This window comes from Monodelphis domestica, chromosome 4 (assembly GCF_027887165.1).
Source record: "Monodelphis domestica isolate mMonDom1 chromosome 4, mMonDom1.pri, whole genome shotgun sequence".
Classification (NCBI taxonomy): domain Eukaryota; kingdom Metazoa; phylum Chordata; class Mammalia; order Didelphimorphia; family Didelphidae; genus Monodelphis; species Monodelphis domestica.
This window is the reverse complement of record NC_077230.1, coordinates 194,556,994-194,568,704: the sequence shown is the minus strand read 5'-3', so window position 1 is coordinate 194,568,704 and position 11,711 is coordinate 194,556,994. Positions and strand designations below refer to the sequence as shown.

The following is an 11,711-nucleotide window of genomic DNA, read 5'->3' as shown; positions in this document are numbered from 1 at the left end:
TAATCTGTATATAAATCATTCAGGGTGGACATTCAATATATGAGATAGGAAAGCCTTAAATCATCTTTGCCCTACGCTCTTGCACACAGGCAGACAGCTAACACAGATAACAGGTGAGAGTGAAATATTAGTTTAATTCCTACAAAGTTGTCTTTATCTCCCAGGAGATTATGATATTAGTGATGGATTACTATTTTATCCTTTTAAGTATTTATGATGAATCTTTTGTGTTTCAAACATTTCTCTAAAGTGGAGGAAATAATTGTTCTATACCTACTCTCTATACTGAGTACATTTTCCAGAGGAGACTTTTAGCCATACCTAAACTTTGTTTAATGTATTTTCTTACAGAATTCTAGAATGGGGGCAAGCCTTTGCTTTGGGGTTAGACTCCTCCAGGACTGAATCCAGTCCACACCAATACAGAATTAGATTCCCTTTTCTGGGAAGTTCCCTATACTCTCCATGCTGTACTACAGAGTACATTTCTTTTTCCTATCAGTTAGCTCCTGAACAGAAATAACTCATTGCCAATAACTCACCTAAATATTTGTCCACTCAACTATTAACTATTATTCATCTGAAAGGTGATTATTCAAACCAACTTGGGATCTTCTTCCTCTCTATCCAACTAGCTCTCTGGTTACAGATAGACAAGAGGGATAAATCAGAAGAAATTTGGATCCAGAAAGAAATAGGTTAAATTTATGACTTTTAGTTTGCATGTGAATCCTCAATATGAGTTTCTGAATGAATGTTTGTGATTTTAGTATTTAAAATTATTATTTATCTCTTCTTAAATTTATTAATATAAATCATAAAGTACTGACTAACTCATTAAAAAGTCAAATTGGAAAATTAATAAATCTATCTAAGATTTACAAAGCACTTCCCATGAAAGTATTACTGTCACTAAATTACAAATGAAGAATCTGAAGCTTTTAGAGATCAAGTGATTTGTCCTTCAACATATAAACTACTAAATTATAGATCCAAGACTCAAACTTAGATTCAATAACTCTAAATTCAGTACTTTCCCCCTTTTCTTTCTTTTTTTGGTAGTTTCTTTTTTATTTCCTAATTATATACTTAACTCTGCATTATAGCCAGACTTATGGAAGAGAAAAAAGAATGAAATACAAAGAGAATTGTAGTAAGTAAGAGCACAAGGGTTCTAGGGCATGAAAGCACTGGAAGTTTGGGGGTACCCTCCCTAGTTATAGAGGAATGGTTCAGTGGTTAAGACAAAGCAAAGCAAGACAAAGCAAACAAAACAAAACAAAACCAAACACTCATGAAGGTTGTCTACAGTAAACTATGGTGATCTTCTTGCTGGTCTTATCATCCAGAAATCCAAAGAGCTCCATAGCTTCCATAATGTTCATTCCCTTTTTCACTTAGCCAAAGACTATGTATGCCAACTTTAATCAGTCATAACAATAGACAAAAAACTAGGGACCATTTGTGTTAGACTTAGTATTTACCATGGGCAAGATGCCAGGAAAAGTGTGCTTCAGGATGAAGTTCTCATTAGTAAATTCTTCCCCATAGATGGAATCACTACCAGTGCCATTTGTGTCTTACAGAGTTATGAATTAAATGTAATGAAATCATCATCATGGCACATGAATCCAGGAATAATTTGATGAAAGTAGGATCCAGGAGACCCTTGCTTTATAGTGTCCAGAGTGTGGAAGTTTGTTTTCATTTTTAACTGTGTTTGGAACCTTGTTTCCAAAGAGTTTAAAGGTAATAGCCTAGGGGCTCCTTATCAATGGTAATGTTGAAGTATTCATGATTGATTTGGCCATGGCTATGGCTGGTTGGACTGTAGACATATGTCGAAACAATTGCAACCTCAAACCCCAAACAAGTTCAAGTCCTCTTGTCTTGGCTCAAAATTTCATCAATCCCTTTGGGATTGGTTGGTCTCTCTGACTTTGTGCTTGATTGGGACTATGCAATTTAGCTTTGTGCTTCTTTGGCATTGTGCAATGGCTCTTTTTTATTTCCTTTTCCTAGAATCAGATAGAATTAAGCAAAGTCCCATAATTTTTTTATTTTAAATAATATTTTATTTGATCATTTCCAAGTATTATTCATTAGAGACAAAAATAATTTTCTTCCCCCCTTCCCCCATAGCCGATGTGTGAGTCCACTGGGTATCACATGTGTTCTTGATTCAAACCCATTGACATGTTGTTAGTATTTCCATTAGAGTGTTCGTTTAGAGTCTCTCCTCTGACATGTCCCCTCAACCACTGTAGTCAGGCAGTTGCTTTTCCTCGGTGTTTCTACTCCCACAGTTTGTCCTCTGCTTATGGATAGTGTTTTTCTCCTAGATCCCTGCAGATTGTTCAGGGACATTGCATTGACACTAATGGAGAAGTCCATTACATTCGATTATACAACAGTGTATAAGTCTCTGTGTACAATGTTTTCCTGGCTCTGCTCCTCTTTCTCTGCATTACTTCCTGGAGGTTGTTCCAGTCTCCATGGAATTCCTCCACTTCATTATTCCTTTTAGCACAATAGTATTCCATCATCACCATATACCACAGTTTGTTCAACCATTCCCCAAGTGATGGGCATTCCCTCATTTTCCAATTTTTGGCCACCACAAAGAATGCAGCTATGAATATTCTTGTAAAAGTCTTTTTCCTTATTATCTCTTTGGGGTACAAACCCAGAAGTGCTATGGCTGGATCAAGGGGCAGACAGTCTTTTATCGCACTTTGGGCATAGTTCCAGATTGCCCTCCAGAATGGGTGGATCAATTCACAACCCCACCACCAATGAATTAATGTCCCTACTTTGCCACATCTCGTCCAGCATTCACTACTTTCCTTTGCTGTCATGTTAGCCAATCTGCTAGGTGTGAGGTGATACCTCAGAGTTGTTTTGATTTGCATCTCTCTGATTATAAGAGATTTAGAACACTTTTTCATGTGCTTATTAATAGTTTTGATTTCTTTATCTGAAAACTGCCTATTCATGTCCCTTGCCCATTTATCAATTGGACAATGGCTTGATTTTTGGTACAATTGATTTAGCTCTTTGTACATTTGAGTGATTAAACCTTTGTCAGAGGTTTTTATGAAGATTGTTTCCCAATTTGTTGCTTCCCTTCTGATTTTAGTTACATTGGTTTTGTTTGTACAAAAGCTTTTTAATTTGGTGTAGTCAAAATTATTTATTTTACATTTTGTGACTCTTTCTAAGTCTTGCTTGGTTTTAAAGTCTTTCCCTTCCCAAAGGTCTGACATGTATACTATTCTGTGTTTGCCTAATTTACTTATCGTTTCCTTCTTTATGTTCAAGTCATTCACTCTTTTTGAATTTATCTTGGTGTTGGGTGTGAGGTGTTGAACCAAACCTAATCTCTCCCACACTGCCTTCCAATTTTCCCAGCAGTTTTTATCGAATAGTGGATTCTTGTCCCAAAAGCTGGGATCTTTGGGTTTATTGTATACTGTCTTACTGAGGTCATTTTCCCCAAGTCTATTCCACTGATCCTCCTTTCTGTCTCTTAGCCTGTACCAAAGTGTTTTGATGACTGCTGCTTTGTAATATAGTTTGAGATCTGGGACTGCAAGGCCCCCTTCCTTTGTATTTTTTTCCCCCATGATTTCCCTGGATATCCTTGATCCTTTGTTCTTCCAAATGAGCTTTGCTATGGTTTTTTTTTTCTAAATCAGTAAAGAAATTGTTTAGAAGTTCAATGGGCATGGCACTAAATCGATAAATAAGTTTGGGTAGGATGTTCATTTTTATTATATTGGCTCGCCCTACCCATGAGCAGTTAATGTTTTTCCAATTGCTCAAGTCTAGTTTTAGTTGTGTGGAGATTGTTTTGTAGTTGTGTTCATATAGTTCCTGTGTTTGTCTCGAGAGATAGATTCCTAGGTATTTTATTTTGTCTAAGGTGATTTTGAATGGGATTTTTCTTTCTAGTTTTTGCTGCTGAGCTGTGTTGGAAACATATAGAAACGCTGATGACGTTATGCGGGTTTATTTTGTATCCTGCCACTTTGCCAAAGTTGTTGATTATTTCGATTAGCTTTTTGGTTGAATCTCTAGGATTCTTTAAGTAGACCATCATGTCATCTGCAAAGAGCGATAACTTGGTCTCCTCCTTGCCTATTTTGATGCCTTCAATTTCTTTTTCTTCTCTAATTGCTACTGCTAGTGTTTCTAGTACAATGTCAAATAGTAGAAGTGATAATGGGCATCCTTGTTTCACTCCTGATCTTATTGGGAATGCATCTACTTTATCCCCATTGCAGAAGTATTAGCTGATGGTTTTAGATATATACTGTTTATTATTTTTAGGAATGACCCTTCTATTCCTATGCTTTCTAGTGTTTTTAATATGAATGGATGTTGTATTTTATCAAAGGCTTTTTCTGCGTCTATTGAGATAATCATGTGGTTCTTGTTGGTTTGCTTGTTGATGTGGTCAATTATGTGGATGGTTTTCCTAATATTGAACCAGCCCTGCATCCCTGGTATAAATCCTACTTGATCATGGTGGATGACCTGTCTGATCACTTGCTGGAGTCTTTTTGCTAGGAACCTATTTAAGATTTGCGCATCTATGTTCATTAGGGAGGTTGGTCTATAATTTTCTTTCTCTGTTTTTGACCTGCCTGGTTTTGGAATCAGTACCATGTTTGTGTCATAAAAGGAGTTTAGTAGAATTCCCTCTTTGCTTATTATGTCAAATAGTTTGTATAGCATTGGGATTGACTGTCCTTTGAATGTTTGATAGAATTCACTTGTGAATCCATCGGGCCCTGTGGATTTTTTCTTAGGGAGTTCTTTGATGGCCTGTTGGATTTCATTTTCTGATATGGGATTATTTAAGAATTCTATTTATTCTTCTGTCAGTTTCGGCAGTTTGTATTTTTGTATATATTCATCCATATCACCTATATTGGTATATTTATTGTCATATAATTGGGCAAAGTGATTTTTAATGATTGCCTTAATTTCCTCCTCATTGGAGGTGATGTCCCCCTTTTCATCTTTGATGCTGTTAATTTGCTTTTCTTCTTTCCTTCTTTTAATTAGATTGACCATTACTTTGTCTATTTTGTTTGTTTTTTCAAAGTACCAGCTTCTAGTCTTATTTATTAAATCAATAGTTCTATCACTTTCAATTTTATTAATTTCTCCCTTAAGTTCTAGGATCTCTAGTTTGGTTTTCTGCTGGGGGGTTTTAATTTGTTCTCTTTCAAGTTTTTTTTTTTTTTGCATTTCCAATTCATTGTTCTCTGCCCTCCCTAGTTGGTTAATATATGCACTCAGGGATATGAATTTTCCTCTGAGTACTGCTTTGGTGGCATCCCATAAGGTTTGAAAGGATGTCTCACCATTGTCACTTTCCTCAATGAAATTATTAATTGTTTCTATGATTTCTTCTCTAACTAACTGATTTTGGAGTATCATATTATTTAATTTCCAATTAGTTTTTGATTTGGTTTTCCATATACCATTACTGATCATTATTTTTATTGCCTTGTGATCTGAAAAGGCTGCATTCATTATTTCTGCTTTTCTGTATTTGTATGCCATGTTTCTGTGACCTAGTTGTAAACCTTAAAATTTCTTAGACTTATAAATGTTGGAAATTTCACCATTGGGAAATTTCATACTTGGAAAAATGTGAACCCCATTGGCATGGGAGGTTCCTTCTCCTCCCTACTTAAGATTACTTTAGGACAGAAACCTTTTGCTGAACAATGGAAAGGGCTTTGACCTATGCTTAAGCATAGAACAGGAAGTTCTTTGAGTCATGATTGATTTTAGAATTGATACAATAGAGATACTTGGAATGACAGAACCAGGTCTTGGAAAATACAATTTCCACCCTACTCAGTCCTAACAGGATTTAGGAAGGGCTGCAGCATAGATCAAGATTTAATTATTGGAGAATATGACCTTCAACAGACATGTGCAAAGCCACAGACCTCTGGGTGGTCGTGGGTTAAGCTAGAGCCACCATTGGCACAGGGAAGACATGGACAGTGATTGGTAGATGTGAGAACTGAGGGGAGGGAACTTGGATGTTTTCCTTAAAGATAGCAGGTTCTGAGGACTGGGGGGTGGTGGGTTGGAGAGTTTTGGCTCTGAGTGGTTGGAGAGGTGCTCTGAGAAGCTTGCTCTGAAGGAAGCTGGAGGTGGAGGCCCTTGAGACTGTTTCTCCATTTTGGTCACGTGAGTAATAGGGACTGATCTCTTTTCTTTGCCCCAGCTATCTAAGGGCTTGGGCCTTTTGGCCCAGCCTAAACAGAAGGGGTATTTAAGCCCTATTCCCTTCTCTCCCCTTTCTCTCTCCCTCTCTCTCTCTATCTCTAATACCTTTCTTCATCCTGTTTGTAATTAACCTCATAAAAGTTTGACTGCTGACTTGCGTTTTCATTTATGAATTACATAGCTGAATTCCTTGGCGACCTTAAATTAATATATATCAGTCTTTTAAAGTGATTTCCTTGTCATATAGTGTATGGTTAATCTTTGTGAATGTGACATGTGGTGCTGAGAAGAAGGTGTATTCCTTTTTGTCCCTATTTATTTTTCTCCATATGTCTATTAATTCTAATTTTTTAAAGATTTCATTCACTTCTTTTACCTCTTTTTTATTTATTTTTTGATTTGATTTATCTAAATTTGATAATGGTTGGTTTAAGTCTCCCACTAGTATGGTTTTACTGTCTATTTCTTCCTTCAATTCTCCTAGTTTCTCCATTAGAAATTTGGGTTCTATATTATTTGGTGCATATATGTTGATTAGTGATATTTCCTTATTATCTAACGTCCCTTTTAACAGAATGTAATTACCTTCCCTATCCCTTTTAATCAAGTCTATTTTTGCTTTGGCTTTATCAGATATCATGATTGCAACTCTTGCCTTCTTTCTGTCAGTTGAGGCCCAGAAGGTCTTACTTCATCTTTTAATTCTGACCTTTTGGGTGTCTACCCGCCTCATGTGTGTTTCTTGAAGACAACATATGGTAGGGTTTTGGATTATAATCCATTCTGCTATTTGTCTACATTTTATGGGTGAGTTCATCCCATTCACGTTCAAAGTTATGATTGTCACTTGTGGTCTCTCTGGCATTTTGATATCCTTCCCTAATTCTAACCTTTATTCTTCAGCTCTAACTTTTTAATCCAGTGATTTATTTTTAAATCAGTCCCCCCTGTCTCCTCCCTTGATACATTTCCCTTTCTAGCCCTTCCCTTTTTGTTCCCTCCCCCACCCCGGAGGCTTCCCGGAGCTCTGAGGGCTCCTGATAGGATTAACTTCAGCTAGGTTGGATTGAGTGTGTCTTAAAGTAGGGACCTTCCCTGAGACTCAGATGGAAGGATCCAGCCAGGGGGCTACAGGTTCCCCTCTGTCTCTCTCTGTTTCCCTGCTCTCTGGGTGGCCCCACAACTGGGTCAGGTTGTTTTCAGGATGTGTCCTTCTGAATAGCTGGCCCTGAGGGTTACTGTTGTTTTAGAAGACCCTGTACTCTGAGGAGGGAGGGGCCGAGGCTTCCTGGAGCTCTGAGGGTTCCTAATAGGATTAACTTCTTCTGGGTTGGATTGAGTGTGTCTTAAAGCAGGGACCTTCCCTGAGACTCGGATGGAAGGATCCAGCCAGGGGGCTACAGGCTCCCCTCTGTCTCTCTCTGTTTCCCTGCTGTCTGAGTGCCCCCGCGACTGGCTCAGGTTTTTTTCAGGGTGTGGCCTTCAGAATAGCCAGCCCTGGGGTCCTTTTGCTGGCTCTTATGTTCCCGCTGCTGCCTTGGACTCAGCACTCTGAGTTGGGGGGGATGGGTCCTGGGACCTTCCTTCTGTCTACCCCTTAGATCCAAGTGATCTCAGGTTCTGGCTTTTGGGGGGCCATACCTTTTGATCCAGGTCCAAGAGGAGGGTTCCCGGGATCTATCCTGTTTTTTGTTTTGTATTTCGGTGTCCTAGGAGCATACAGTTTGAGATCGGTAAGGAAGGGTTTCTGGAGATCTGAACTTTAGCTCTCTCTAAGCAGCCATCTTGACCGGAAGTCCCATAATTTTTTTAAACAATCAATGGCATAATTTTTTATAGTCTGAAGTTTTTTGGGTATGCACTGACATTAGGGCAAATGAATTTTAAACTTATATTACAGCAAAATATAAAAAGTTAAAGAAAATCTTCTAAATACTGGCATGTGCCTCTAATGCTAAAGGAGATAGGAAATAAAACTGAAATAGTATATTGCACATGCAAGGAAAACCAATAATAAAAAAAGTTTAAAAAATAAAAATATATAACTTACAATCATTGACACACTATGTCAGCTCAGGAAAGATAGAATACAAAGGTTTCTCACAAAAAAAAATGAGATCCATTTCCTTCTAACCTGGCCATGATCCACTGTGAGTGTGAATGATTTTCACAAATTAACAGTTTTCTTTCTTTTCTTTACAAAGTAACAGTTTTTTATGAAGAACAGTAATACATGTAATGAACATTCAAAAAGTATTAAAATCCCCAAAGTTATAATAGCCCATTTAATGACAATAGCAAACAAACCCACTATCATTAGAATTCACATGAGTCTGCCATATGACATTAAAAAAAACTTTAGAAGCTAATGGACATGTGTCAGAAGTTTTTCATGTGTAGCAACTTTTCAACCATGGGTGAGATATTTAAAAAATCTATTACTGCCATCATTACAAACATGTGGCAGAGGAGTCTAGAAAAAACCAAACCTTTGTACTGTTATTTTGGGTCTAAAATGTCACCAAGGATCTAGATCATTCTGGTGGAAGGGTAGAGTAAGCTGATCAGTTACAAATGAGAGATGCTCCCTCTTGGGAGCCATCCAGGGATACCATTCCCTGGGATCAACTTCCCAGCTCCTTTTGTATGAGACTATTATGTCCCAGCCATTTACATTTTTACAAATGCGGAGGTGGGGATTATAATAGTGCTTCACTTCAGCTATTAAAATGGACTCTTTACGTCTTGTTACAAATAATTCAGAGGCAGGCAAAATGATCAGTCAGACTTGTTGAAAGAAAAGAATCTAAAAATCATGTCTGAAAATCCCTTAAAATAAATTTCAGATATTTAGCTAATTAAATTCCTCAAAGGTTGTTGGCCAGGTTGAGTCCATCCATCATCTACATGACACTTAATAAAGTCAAAACAGAAGAAAAAGCTGTTTATGGGCTTTACAATATTTTTTTTCAGTATAATTATAGGGAAAAGGTAATAGAATGTATCTAATAGTTAAAACACAGTAGATTAAACTGATTCAGTGTAACAGAATGGTATTGAATCACATTAATATATGAACTTAAAACAACAAAATTAAATTTTAAAGCAATCAGCAAAATGCAATAAAATACAGAGACTTTCATAAAACAATAGAGTCTAAAAAGGCTTAAAATTTTCACCTCCAGTCTCTTTAAAGTTCCTTTCTCTATCCATTCAGATTCCTTTTGTCAGAACTGTGGTATTTCCCATAGCAAGGGAGAACATGAGTTTGAAGAATCTCAAACTGGATGAATCTTAGAGACTGGGCAGGCCAAATGGCAAAGGGTTGTAGGGAGATGAATTTCTCCCCTAAATCTCAGGCAAGATAAATGAAAGGATCAGTCCACTCATGAATGGTAGAAGCTATTTGAAATAGGCAAGGTACTGCTCTTTCATAGAGTGTGCCATGCTTTAATTTACTTCCTGTTTGGAAGAGTAACTTCCTTCTTCTCTTCCCCCTCTGAGGTCCCCTGCCATGTGGAGGCTAATTATTTCCTAGGGAAAGCACACCTAGATCTTTTTACCAGTTTCCTGGAGAGCAGCTCCAGGGACTCCCAGCTTCTTGCCAGCAGCAATCAGCAGTACCAAAAGGATCAGCAACAGGGGCAGCTACCAGGGTTGGGACCAGGGGCTGGGGCTGGGGCTGGGGATGGAGCAGGAGCAGGAGGAGGAGCAATTGGGATCAAGAAGGTCAGGAGTAGTTGGCTGGGACAACCCAGGAGGCTGGATCAGAAGCAGTATCAGCAACGCCAGAGGAAGCAGTGAGGAACTGAGGAATGTGGGCTCAAGTAGATGGGTGAGAGAAGTAGTGACTTCTCTCCTCCTTGACAAGAGTCCCCTGGCTAAAAATAGCTTGGCCATTAGGGAGAGAGACCAGGCAAAAAGTAGGGAAAGAAAAAGGCAGCAGCTCTAAAGAGAGTTTAGAGTTTGCAAGGGTGGGTGGGGTGGGCAAAAAGCCTTGGCAGGAGAAACATCGCTTAAAAATTTATCTAGGCTATCTTAAAAAAATTGAGAGTTTTTTCTTATCCCTTCTGGTTGCCATACATATAAAAATTAAAATTAATCTCAATAATAAAAATATTATATTTTAGGAGATTTATTAATGATTATTAGAAATCAAGGAAGAAAGAAGATACAAAATAAAGACTACGTTCCCATGGCTGATTAGCCATTTCAAAATCCTCACTCACCACTGCCATGCTCACCAACAGGACCAAAAAGAAGGTGGTATCCTTCATGTCTGCCTAATATCCCCTGTCCACAGGAAGTATGTAATGACAGGAAGTCATTGGGCTCCTAGGAAATGTATTTTTTTTTAGGGTAACAGATTTTCAATTATATAATACTAAGAGAAATTTTATTTTGATTTGATTTTGTTAAACCTACTATTATCTTTTACTTTGACAAACTAACTATGCTATGTGGTCTTTCCATGTTGAATTATTTGGAACTTTGAAACTTTGTTTTTGTATTTTTCTGGTATGCATTATAACCACAGTAAAGAAAACTGAAGCAGTTGGGCCTTGGGACCACAACAAGAGAACCAGTACCGTGGGGTAGAGACAGGGGCACTGGTATTAGTCAGGCAGGAAGACTTCTCTAAGAAAGGAACTCACCTCTCTGGCTGTTGGCTCATAGGAGCAACGTTTACTTAACATATGTCTCTTCACTCTTTCAACTACTTTCTTCTAGGTCCTCAGTGATTGCAATCTAGATACCGAGAGACATTCCATTGAAGATCTGCATATTCACAGGGAGTAAAGCTGGTAAATATTTCTTCTCCCTGTCTCTCAAGGGCAGTCAGGTGGCACAGTGGATAAAGTGCTGGGTTCAGAGTCAGAAAGACTCATCTCCCTGAATTCAAATTTGGTTTCAGATACTTACTAGCTGTATGACTCTGGAATAATCACTTAACCCTGTTTGTCTCAGTTCCTCATCTGTAAAATCATCTGGAGCAGGAAATGGCAAACCATTCCAGTATCTTTGCCCCCCACCCCCAAACCCAAATGAGGTCATAAAGAGTCAGACAGGATTGAACAACAACCAAAAACCCCGTCTTTCAAAGAATCATTGTCCTATGTCCTTTCAGGGTCCAGTTCTAGGCTAGGGAAAGAGAAATTAATTTGCCCTAGAGTGTTCATAGCTGATAATAGCTTAACATTTGCATTTTAATAGCTGTCTGCCTTCAATGCTACAATGAATAATGTTGAGAGTTTTAGATATTGTGGAAGTCCACTGGAAGTGCTATTTTGGGGAACGGGTTTTGCAGGGATCTTTCTCTGTAGTCACCGGTCATTAACAACTTAGTTCAAATTAAATTCTTGCACTATATCCCCATCTGCCATTACATCTGGAATGTAAGACAGAGCCTATAGCAGGCTTGTAAAATGCGTGACTTACCTTCAGAGAAATAA

General features: G+C 38.0%; 1 pseudogene; it reads right to left on the bottom strand.

Moving 5' to 3' along the window:
* Window positions 1-1,292: 1,292 nt before the first annotated feature.
* On the bottom strand, window positions 1,293-10,535 carry LOC130458961 (peptidyl-prolyl cis-trans isomerase A-like; annotated as a pseudogene).
* Window positions 10,536-11,711: the final 1,176 nt, after the last annotated feature.